A 12,767-nucleotide genomic window follows, 5' to 3' on the forward strand; every position below is an offset into this window, starting at 1 on the left:
CGAGCCCATGCAGCAAGAGAAGAAAACTTGGCTAGGGAACGAAGGTGATCATGCGGTTGTGCGTTGTTCGATCGCGGGTGCGACCGGCCGAAAGTTGGGCAGGTCAAGTGTTAGGGGGTGGATTAGTGATCGACGGTGGGATGAATGGGCTTGAAGATAGACGACGGAGATGACTCCCCCTCCCTCCCAACCCTCCCCCCCCCTCTCCCCCTCCCTACCTCGCCGTCGCCTGAGGCAGCCGTCGGGCAAGCCCGGGGCGAAGGATCGTGTCGGCAGGGCCTTGGCTGCCCCTGCCTCTGCATGGGGAACCCCGGATCTAGAGCGACGGCTCCATGTACGAGGCACGACAAAGCTAGCAGCCGTGCGGACGGTGGATCTGGCATCCCGGCCGCGCGGGCGGCGGGATCCGATGGTCGGCGGCAGCTTCTGCGGTGGGCGGTGCGTGTGATCTGGCGCACCCCCTCCCCCCTGTTCGGCGTGCGGGCTAGCTTGGTTGGGCCGCACTTCCTTGGATCGCCGGTTCTGTACAGGAGGTGCTGCTGGTGGCGGGGATCTACTTCGGACGAAATCCCTGATCGGCCATGGCCGGCCGCGTCGATGGCGACGCCTCAGGGCGATGTTCCCCTCCTTGGAGGCGTCAGTATGGGCTGATCCCCTCACTTCCCCTTCCTCTAGGTCTTCCGGGTGAAAGCCCTAAAATTTGTTGGGTGGCGGCGGCGCTCAAGGCGTCGTTCCCTTCTTGAAGGCGCTGCTTTGGGAACCTTAGGGCTGGGTGGCGCTTGTGGATGGTGGGCAACGGCGGTGGTGCGGCCCTATCCTAGCATGGATCTGCGTCCGCTGCTTGGAGATGGACTCGCGTAGGTGGAGGTCCTCGTTTCGCGTCATGGTGGCGTCGATGGCGGAGGCACCTGCCAAGGATGGCACCTTAATCTGCTCAGAAGATGAACCGGTGGAAGATGGTGGCGACGACACATGTGAGTGCGTCAGATCGGTTTGTGCCTCGGACTCAGTATGTGGCTCGGTCGGGGCCTCCGGCTTTAGATGTTAGGCTTAGGTGAGAGGTCTCGGTATTTGGTCCAGCTTGCACCCCTTCATTATATGGATATGAGTAGCGGCAGATGTTGCTAAGATGGCGGATTCAGTCATATCGTTGTACTACTTTGTAAGGTTCTTAGGAATAATCAATAAATTGATCACATGCATCTCCGAAATGCATAGGCCGAGGGTCATCTTCTTTTAAAAAAAGATAGACGATGGAGATTGTCTGAATCTACCCTTTGGATCTTTTATGGGGTAGTAGATAAAGTAGGAAACTATTTAATTGGTACGAAAATATTTATATTTGGCAAGCTGCAACTGTGTACTCCTATAAAACAAACTTGTTTGCCTTTTGTGCAAGGGAAATAAACTTGTTTGTCGAAACAAGTAAATGTGACTGCAGTTGTAGGGAAAAGGGTACTTTTCGTTTTGACGTAGTCTGGCTGCTGTTTTGAGCTGGGCCATGCATTCGCCTCTTTGGGCTGGCCTCGCCGTGTGTAGAAGCAATGTCCCAGATTGCATGCACCTAGCCACGTTCACTATAGAATTATATAATAATACTCTAACGTGCGATCAGATGGCCGAGTTGGTCTAAGGCGCCAGATTAAGGCTCTGGTCCGAAAGGGCGTGGGTTCAAATCCCACTCTGGTCAAAATTCTTTTTACCTTTTCTACTTTGACCATTTAAAAAAAAATATTTATCACTTGTAGAAGTCGGGAGCTGAAAAAGCTCTTATTCTGGTCAAATATAAATTATTTTCTTTTTTCTTATATACTACTCCCTTCAGTCACAAATATGAGATGGTTTAACCTTTTTCTAACTCACATGAATATAGACACATTTTTTTTGGTCAAATATAAATTCTTTTCTTTTGTCTTATATACTACTCCCTCTAGTCACAAATATGAGATGGTTTAACCTTTTTCTACTTTGACCATTTAAAAAAAAATATTTATCACTTGTAGAAGTCGGGAGCTGAAAAAGCTCTTATTCTGGTCAAATATAAATTATTTTCTTTTTTCTTATATACTACTCCCTTCAGTCACAAATATGAGATGGTTTAACCTTTTTCTAACTCACATGAATATAGACACATTTTTTTTGGTCAAATATAAATTCTTTTCTTTCGTCTTATATACTACTCCCTCTAGTCACAAATATGAGATGGTTTAACCTTTTTCTAACTCACATGAATATAGACACATTTTTTTTGGTCAAATATAAATTCTTTTCTTTTTTCTTATATACTACTCCCTCCAGTCACAAATATGAGATGGTTTAACCTTTTTCTCACTCGCATGAATATAGACACATTTTCATATATATTTTTTCCTTCGGTCATTTTTACTTTTTCTACTTTGACCATTTAAAAAAATATTTATCCATTGTAGAAGTCGGGAGCTGAAAAAGCTCTTATTCTGGTCAAATATAAATTCTTTTCTTTTTTCTTATATACTACTCCCTCGAGTCACAAATATGAGATGGTTTAACCTTTTTCTGACTCACATGAATATATACACATTTTTTTTGGTCAAATATAAATTCTTTTCTTTTTTCTTATATACTACTCCCTCAAGTCACAAATATGAGATGGTTTAACCTTTTTCTGACTCACATGAATATAGACACATTTTCATATATATTTTTTCCTTCAGTCATTTTTTTACTTTCCCACCTTCCATAAGATGCAAATCGAGATGGCAATGGGTAATGTATGAGACGGATAAGGCCATATCATACCCATACCTGCATAGTCAGTGGATACAACATTTTATCCATATCCATACCCATGGATATGAAATTTGACCCATATCCATACTCAACGGATACCCGCATGCAGCTATAGGATGATGGGTTGGGGGAACGATTCACTCGATGAGTATGGCAGGCTTAATGAGGAGGGGCGGCTCCTCGGATTTCGTTCTCTTTAATTTGAAGAGACGAGGGGATTACGTGTGACACCGTAAGACTTAGTTGCATGAGTAGATGAGTAGTTGCTTAGTCGGGTCGTCGAGGTCTTTTAACTCCACCGACCCTTGCACATATGTTGGAGCTCCGATCCTTGCGCATATGTTGGAGCTCCATAGGTAAGGTCCAAGTGTCAGTATAAAGCGGATAGAGTATGAATATATCCATGGATACAAGGCTATACTCATGCCCTACCCACAACTTAGCGGATAGGGTATGTATACTGACCATTAGTATAAAATTGTGCCTATGCTCTGCCCATGCAGGTACAGTATCCACGGGTATCCGTACCCATGGGTAAAAATTTAGTTTTCATTTTTCTACTTTGTCCATATCTTACAAACTTGTATCCCTGAAAGCACAACTTCTCCCTAAGGTGGTCTTGGTAATTACTTATCCAAATATATTTCAGAAAAGTTCAAAGATGCATTGGCTAAGGATTGTGAGGAGAATCCCTTGATACAAGGAAATGATTAGGATTGGCCAAGTTTAAGCTACAAGACTCTGCATTTTATATTTGTGAGAAATCACATTTGAGTCCATAGGAAAGCCAATACTATTAAAAGGGGGTGAGGTATCTATGATGAATTGGTTGCTCAAGTGCTTAGAGATAGCCACCAAAAATACTCATCCATTCTCCCACAAAAGTTCTCTATCCAAAGCCTATACATCAAAATTGGTGCCCCCAAAATTTTCCATTCGGCCATACCGATTTTTCACCAAAAAGAACCTTTGCCAAATCCTAGAGTCACGGTACCACCAACATTCCTTTCGGTGCCACCGAAACCAGTGACCAAGTTTCTGGTATGTCAGATTCAAGAATCGAAAATTCTGAGTCTTGGAATCCGCCTCACCGAGATTTGGAAACTGCCCAAGGTCACCAATATCGGTACCACCGAGATTCCTATATCGGTCTCACTGTGAATAAAAAAGTTGCCACATTTTGTGCAAATCGATGCCACCAAGATTCACTTTGGTTTCAGCGAGTTGGGCAATAATGTTGTAATAATGGTTGAGATGCCTATACATACCTGTAATGCCCAAGATGCGATCCTATCCTTATTTTGGCACGAGGGCCTCGACAGGGATAGAAGCGCATCTCGTCGTTTCGCAAGAATGAATATCGTTACAAGTACATGTACTGAAATGATGAGTATATGGAATTGGCTTACACTTGCCACAAGCTACATCAGAGTCACATCAGTACAATAAATACAATCATCATCTAGAATAACAGGGTCCGACTACGGACGAAAACAAACGATAAAAGAATGACGTCCATCCTTGCTATCCCAGGCTGCCGGCCTGGAACCCATCCTAGATCGACAAAGAGGAAGAAGAAGAAACTCCAAATGAATAATCATCGCGCTCCCGTCTTAATCACTTTACCTGTACCTGCAACTGGTGTTGTAGTAATCTGTGAGCCACAGGGAACTCAGCAATCTCATTTCCAAAGGTATCAAGACTAGCAAAGCTTAATGGGTGAGGTATGGGTTAATGGGTAAGTGGTGAGGCTGTAGCAAGCGACTAAGCATTATATGAGGTGGCTAACTTACGAGTACAAGAATAAGAGGGGGAAGATCTACGCATAACAGACGTGAACTACTGATGATCAAATGAATGATCATGAACACCTACTTACGTCAGACATAACCCCACCGTGTCCTCGATCGGAGAAGGAGCTCACGAAAGAGACAGTCGCGGTTACGCACACAGTTGGCAAGTTTTAATTAACTTAACTTCAAGTTATCTAGAATCGGATGTTAAACAAAGTTTCCACGTTGCCACATAACCGCGTGCACGACTTTCCGAAAGATTTAACCCTGCAGGAGTGCTCCAACTAGTCCATCATAAATTACCACAAGCTGCATAGAAAGCCTCGATCACGAAACTCGTGACTTCATCGGATTCCTTAGTGGAAAACCTCAACTCTGAGAAATCCCAAAGCATCACTGGAATCCCGATGCACAAGACATTCGTCAAAGGTAAAACTAATCCAGCAAGGCCGCCCGACGTGTCGACGATCCCTATAGGAGCCGCGTATCTCGTCCTCAGGACATGACGGATTGTCCAAACTTCTGGTAGGCAAATCGCAGAGTTGCCCCTGGTAGCCACCGGCGGTTGACAGGTTGGACCAACACTCATGCAGAGCATTGTCCCGAGGGGGGGGGGGGGTGATTAATTATCCATGGGGCGATCAAACCCTATGCGGTTCATTAGTTAATTAGGCAAATGTAGTACCAAAGTTGGGCCTTGCCAGATGCTACGGCGACAGAAATCCTTCTGTCGTCTCTTGAGCTTGCGTTGGTTTTTCCCTTGAAGAGGAAAGGGCGATGCAACACAGCAGCAGTAAGTATTACCCTCAGTTTGAGAACCAAGCTATCAATCCAATAGGAGAATCACGTCAAGTCCAGAGTACCTGCGCAAACACAAAAGAGCTTGCACCCAACGCTATAAAGGGGTTGTCAATCCCTTCAATATTGATTGCAAAGTGAGATCTGAAGGCAGAAAGTGCAACGAAGTAAAATTGTAAGGCTGAAAATATGGTGTGAAGTAGACCCCGGGCCATAGTTTTCACTAGAGGCTTCTCTCAAAATAGCAATTAATAAGGTGGGTGAACAAATTACTGTCGAGCAATTGATAGAACCGCGCAAAGTCATGAAGACATCTAAGGCAATGATCATACATATAGGCATCATGTCCGAGACCAGTAGACCGATATTGTCTGCATCTACTACTATTACTCCACACATCGACCGCTATCCAGCATGCATCTAGTGTATTGAGTTCATGACGAACAGAGTAATGCTTTAAGCAAGATGACATGATGTAGAGGGATAAACTCAAACCAATGATGAAAACCTCATCTTTTTACCCTTGATGGCAACAACATGATGTGTGCCTCGCTACCCCTTCTGTTATTGGGTGAGGTCACCGCACGGTATGAACACAAAACCAAGCACTTCTCCCGTTGCAAGAATAATATATCAAGTTGTCCAAACAAAACCCACAACTCGAAGAGAATTACAAGGATATGAAATCATGCATATAAGAGATCAGAAGAAACTCAAATAAGATTCATAGATAATCTGATCATAAATCCACAATTCATCGGATCTCGACAAACACACCGCAAAAGAAGATTACAATGGATAGATCTCCATGAAGATCATGGAGAACTTTGTATTGAAGATCCAAGAGAGAGAAGAAGCCATCTAGCTACTAGCTATGGACCCGAAGGTCTATGGTGAACTACTCATGCATCATCGGGGAGGTCATGGTGTTGATGAAGAATCCTTCCGTATCCGAATCCCCCCTCCGGCAGGGCCCTAGAACATGCCCCAGATGGGATCTTGTGGAGACAGAAGCTTGCGGCGGCGGAAAAATATTTTCGTTGATCTCCTCGGTAGTTTTGGATTTTTTCTGGATTTATAGGCGGAAGAGGTAGGGAAGACGTGCCACACGGGGCCCGCAAGCCTGCTAGGCACGGCCCCCTAGTCGCGCCTAGGGGGCTTGTTCGGTCCCCTACTGGCCCCTGCCTTGGTTCTCAAGTCTGACGCGTATCTTCTGTTTCGGAAAAAAATCTTTTCGGAAGTTTTATTCCGTTTGGACACCGTTTAAAATCCTCTTCTCAAAAGGGTAAAAAACACGGAAAAAACAGGAACTGGCACTTGGCACTGGGTTAATAAGTTAGTCCCAAAAAAAGATAAAAAAGGCATACAAAACATCCAAAGTTTGACAAGATAATAGCATGGAACCATCAAACACATTAACCTACGCGGAAGGAGCGATCTCTCATGCTATCCACGTAGGCAATGCTATCAGACAAATAATTAGCTAGGCCCACGACGTCATTCGAGTTGCTTAAAGAAACAGAGTAGGAGAAAATCGGCGTGAGCCCCCTTCTACACGCGACCTCCTTTCCTCTCCCAGAAATTTCTCTCGTTTTCCCTCGCCCCTACCACCCATCTCAGCCACTGGCGGCGACCTCGGATGGGCGGACGAGCGCGCCGTGCTACCCATCACCGTCGTCACCTCGGCCTCCGCCACTGCTACCTTCTCCTACACCTCCTCCCGCTCCTGCTCTTCTTCCTCGTAACGCAAATCTCCGCCCTCCTCCTCTGCGCCAACTCCCTGGGCCGCCGGTGCCTGCCCCCCGCCGCCAAGCACCGCCCCATCGCTGGGAAGCAACTCAGCTTCCCAATCGTCACGCTCTCTGAAGAGGGTATCAATGGGGTGAATGCCGGTAGGAGAAACTTGCAGACTGTTCATTTTTACTTTATGTTTGTACAAATCATTTGACAAGCAAAGCAATGGCAATTTATGTGATATATCACACTCATTAACACTGAATATTTGTTCACCTGCTACTGTATATTGAGAATATGCATATGATGGTTTAGTATGACTCATTTGGTGGTTGATGAAAATCATATACTGGTCAGATTGTAGGAGGTTTGTGATTAGTTGTGCCATTCACTTTTAGAAATAGAACTGAGAGATGAAACACATCTTTCGCAAATTAAAACTGAATGTGCAAGTTTTTATTGAAACAACAACAAAGTTTAAGTTCTGATTTTGTAGATAAAAAATAATTGCGGACTGAAAATTTTCATCCCAGATACAAGTGTATCTGGTGGTTGATTAAAATCATCATTATAATCATGTGATTTTAGAGTAGTGTGATTTTGAAAAAAAAATACAATGCCAAACTCGGCCGAAGCGATGTCATATGAAATCTAGCTTCCATAGTTTATATTAAAGGCATCATTTTTCAGGTGGTATATACAATTATACACAACTTAATTTCTTCTAAAAAATCATATTTCAAAGCTGCCTGAGCTCACCACTATCCTTGCTTCTACAAGCTAATCAACTTAATTTCATCTGTCTTTTGTTTTGTATTCTTGTCATTTATTTAGATAGATGTTTCTGTCCTTAATTATGTGGAAGGTCATGATGACTGCACCTACATCAGAATGTGTTTCTACTTTCTAGGGAGAGCTTCTTTTATGTTCATTAAAATATGTATGCTTACTGATCCTAAATCATTCGTTCTGGTTGAATATAGGAGATTTACACCTGTTGCTCAAGTATTTCATGAGGTAATTCACTATCTTGAATGGTTAACAGTTACCATGCATGATAATTTTGAGGCCATGTATGTTCTGTTGTTCTCATAAATGGAATCACCCCTCAGTGTAATATAGGTGTACGTACTTAGTAAATATTATTTTTCTACGAAGTTCTTATACTCCCTCCGTCCCAAAATAAATGTCTTAATCTTAGTATAATTTTGTACTAGCGCCAGTACAAAGTTGAGACAGTTATTTTGGGACGGAGGGAGTACTAAGTAAGAAATGTTTGTTTGAAATACTACATAGATGCTCATTGAATAATTTATGAATGAGGGGAAATACTTACAACAGATGCGAGGGTGGACCTGGATGAGAGCCACAGCACAACCTTATGTGCAACGTATGTGTCGATGGGAATGGCCAGCAACCAAACGGTGAAGTCACTGAGCAGCCTGACAATTGTTGTCACCACTGCAACGTATGCTATGCGGAAGCACGGGTGCATAGCATAGGCTAACCGATTTCCGTTCCTTAGAGTTTAACTTGTTAACTTTGCTCTGGGTTAATCATAGTCGCTGTCATTGTTGGTATGTGTCCTTGTAATTCGTTCGGAGCGACATAAATTCAACCAACCGATCCTGCTGAGGTGCGTGCTGTTGCGCATGATCGATCTGTTGCTCGATGGCACAGCAGAGTGTCGGCATGGATCACTCTGGTCCAGAGTGTGTGCCTATTTACTCGTTGCCTTTGTTTTTATGTGTTCTTTCCGGTATGGCTGAACTGATGAAGAAAGCAAATGGGACATGCAGTTTGCTCATTAGGGATGAATGAGTCCCCTTGTCTTCCTTAGGGCGATGGTGATGAGGACACCGAGGTGATTGAAGACATGACCATCAAACCTACTCATATGCTGATTGTTTGTGCACATAACAAAGATGGATTCAATTCTCTAAAGGCAAGTTTCAAGTTAGAAACTCTTTCTTCGCATTAGCCATGAATGTCACTGTCGTTCTTTTTGTCTGATTTTGATACTCTTCTGCCAACAAGAACGAAAAGAGAAAACCTTTATGTGAAACATGATCCTGATTGGACTGAATACATTTGTATTCTTAAATTTAGTTGATGTTCGTACAGTGCTCTTTAGTGTTTGGGCACTGAATATGTCATTACAGTAGTTTCCATTTTTAAATCTGCATTTCTCTCTCTGTTCTGGACATTACTAGCTCATGTAGTATGTATGTCCGGGAATTTCATTGCTGTTGGCACTGTGGATCCTGCAATTGAAATACGACTTTGCTACTTCATGCTGTTTTGCTTCAAAAATATTTATGTTTTGTTGTTGGACTTGTATCTTATTCAAGAGGGTGATGAGCCCAGGCCGCGTGTTGTGCTAGGAGGATTTTTAGAAAACAAAGAAAAGGTATGCTACTCCCTCCGATCCATATTACTTGTCGCTCAAACAGATGTATCTAGCACTGAAATATGTCTAGGTACATCCGTTTGAGCGACAAGTAATATGGATCGAAGGGGGTACTATATTTCACTGTTGAGCTACTTTGAAGTTTGTGATTTCTTCTCATGAGATAATTCACTAATTAACTATCTTGAATATTCATTTTCTTGTTGCCATTGTAAAGTCTTTACTCAAAATTTTATGCATTTTCCCTAGAATTTCCATGGTGATGTCAGTAGGTTATCGCATCTGCAATTTGGTCTCGTAATTGATAATTTAAGCTTGATTGAGATTGGTAGGTATGTGACCTAACATTGCGGCAGTCTTTTGCATGTGTAGCTTACTAGCTCGTGATCCCCAAAATGTGCAAAAATGGCTGGTTGAGGTCGAGGCTAATTCTGGTGAATGGGTCCTCACATTATTTTTGTACCGGTCAGATTATTCATTGTATTAGGTATTATGGTATCATTACATTCAACAGCAAGAGAAAAATCTTGCATTATCTTGCTCAGATTTTTCCAACTGAGCTGGACAAGACCAAATAGACAGTAGTCACTTCAGTTTCTTATTTTCCGAACTTTAACTCTATTTGGTAGATGTCTGTAGCTCATCTATAAGTGCAAATTGATATTATAGTGATATTAATACATTGAATTATTTGGAAAGAACACAATGTCAGGATCTGTGACAGAATAGAATATTGTCGACGGGGAGTTTGGGCTATCATTGATGAGACACCCGGGAGAGTTGCAAGCTGCTTGTCTTCTTTCGGATCATGTTCCTGTTGTTTTCTCCTGGCTGAGAGTTTGTCTTCTTTTGCATCATGTTCCTGTTGTTTTCTTCCCGCTGAGAGTGTATTATGTGGGTAGTGTAATCGCTCTGAAGCCATGTAGAGTAGCAGCACTGTCTTTTTTGAAAATTGACCATGTAAATTCATGTTTTCTTATAATTGATCCTCTAAAATATTCTTTGTATTTTATGGAAGTTTGATGCCAGGCCCTTTGAGATAACGTATTATAAGTTGCTACTGATTGTGGTTAAGCTCATCTATTTCGTTGGAGGCCAGGCATGTGCCAAATAGACTGTGAAAAAGAAATTGAAATGGGGGACATCTATCTGGCACCGTCCAGCTCCCCCTAAGAGGCGCACCACGGGTGCGCCTCAACACCTAGTAAAAAATTATAGATACGTTGGAGACGTATCACCACACCAGCTTTAACTAAGACGAATTATCAAGGGGGTCCCCATAAAAACCCCAGTCGTGTTAGGAGCGCTCAGTTATGGAATAAAACACCGGTAGCCGAAACTAAGGGGGCAAAGGTGTTGGAAATATGCCCTAGAGGCAATAATAAATTAGTTATTATTATATTTCTTTGTTCATTATAATCGTTTATTATCCATGCTATAATTGTATTGATTGGAAACACATTGCATGTGTGGACACATAGACAAAACACTGTCCCTAGTAAGCCTCTAGTTGACTAGCTCGTTGATCAAAGATGGTCAAGGTTTCCTGACCATAGGCAAGTGTTGTCACTTGATAACGGGATCACATCATTAGGAGAGTCATGTGATGGACTAGACCCAAACTAATAGACGTAGCATGTTGATCGTGTCATTTTGTTGCTACTATTTTCTGCGTGTCAAGTATTTGTTCCTATGACCATGAGATCATATAACTCACTGACATCGGAGGAATGCTTTGTGTGTATCAAACGTCGCAACGTAACTGGGTGACTATAAAGATGCTCTACAGGTATCTCCAAAGGTGTTCGTTGAGTTAGTATGGATCGAGACTGGGATTTGTCACTCTGTATGACGGAGAGGTATCTCGGGGCCCACTCGGTAATACAACATCACACACAAGCCTTGCAAGCAATGTGACTTAGTGTAAGTTGCGGGATCTTGTATTACGGAACGAGTAAAGAGACTTGCCGGTAAACGAGTTTGAAATAGGTATGCGGATACTGACGATCGAATCTCGGGCAAGTAACATACCGAAGGACAAAGGGAATGACATACGAGATTATATGAATCCTTAGCACTGAGGTTCAAACGATAAGATCTTTGTAGAATATGTAGGATCCAATATGGGCATCCAGGTCCCGCTATTGGATATTGACCGAGGAGTCACTCGGGTCATGTCTACATAGTTCTCGAGCCCGCAGGGTCTGCACACTTAAGGTTCGACGTTGTTTTATGCGTATTTGAGTTATCTGGTTGGTTACCGAATGTTGTTTGGAGTCCCGGATGAGATCACGGACGTCACGAGGGTTTCCCGAATGGTCCGGAAATGAAGATTGATATATAGGATGACCTCATTTGATTACCGGAAGGTTTTCAGAGTTACCGGGAATGACGAATGGGTTCCGGATGTTCACCGGGGGGGGGGGGGCAGCCCACCCCGGGGAAGCCCATAGGCCTTGGGGGTGGCGCACCAGCCCTTGGTAGGCTGGTGGGATAGCCAAAGAAGGCCCTATGCGCCATAGATAGAAAATCAAAGAGAAAAGGAAAAAAAAGGAGGTGGGAAGGAAGAGAAGGACTCCACCTTCCAATCCTAGTTGGACTAGGATTGGAGGAGGACTCCTCCTCCCCTTGGTGGCGCAGCCCTTGGGGCTCCTTGAGCCTCAAGGCAAGCCTCCCCTCCCCTCCTCCTATATATATGGAGCTATTAGGGCTGATTTGAGACAACTTTTGCTACGGCAACCCGACCACATACCTCCACGATTTTTCCTCTAGATCGCGTTTCTGCGGAGCTCGGGCGGAGCCCTGCTGAGATTAGATCACCACCAACCTCCGAAGCGCCGTCACGCTGCCGGAGAACTCATCTACTTCTCCGTCTCTCTTGCTGGATCAAGAAGGCCGAGATCATCGTCGAGTTGTACGTGTGCTGAACGCGGAGGTGCCGTCCGTTCGGCACTAGATCAGAGCGGATCGTGGGACGGATCGCGGGACGGTTCGTGGGACGGTTCGCGGGGCGGATCGAGGGACGTGAGGATGTTCCACTACATCAACCGCGTTCACTAACGCTTCTGCTGTGCGATCTACAAGGGTACGTGGATCGGAAATCCCCTCTCGTAGATGAACATCACCATGACAGGTCTTCGTGCGCGTAGGAATTTTTTTGTTTCCCATGCGACGTTCCCCAACAAAAGGTAGAACAAAACACCAGGCTAGAAAGGCCGAGCCTTCCACCTTTTACCTAGTATATAGTTGCATTAAATTAAATA

At 43.8% G+C, this 12,767-nt stretch overlaps 1 non-coding gene across 1 annotated transcript; it reads left to right on the top strand.

Annotated features, from left to right (window-relative positions):
• Positions 1 to 1,609: 1,609 nt before the first annotated feature.
• On the top strand, positions 1,610 to 1,690 carry TRNAL-AAG. Its single transcript has one exon. It is a non-coding gene; the product is annotated as a tRNA-Leu (tRNA).
• Positions 1,691 to 12,767: the final 11,077 nt, after the last annotated feature.

Source organism: Hordeum vulgare, chromosome 1H (assembly GCF_904849725.1).
Source record: "Hordeum vulgare subsp. vulgare chromosome 1H, MorexV3_pseudomolecules_assembly, whole genome shotgun sequence".
Lineage (NCBI taxonomy): Eukaryota > Viridiplantae > Streptophyta > Magnoliopsida > Poales > Poaceae > Hordeum > Hordeum vulgare.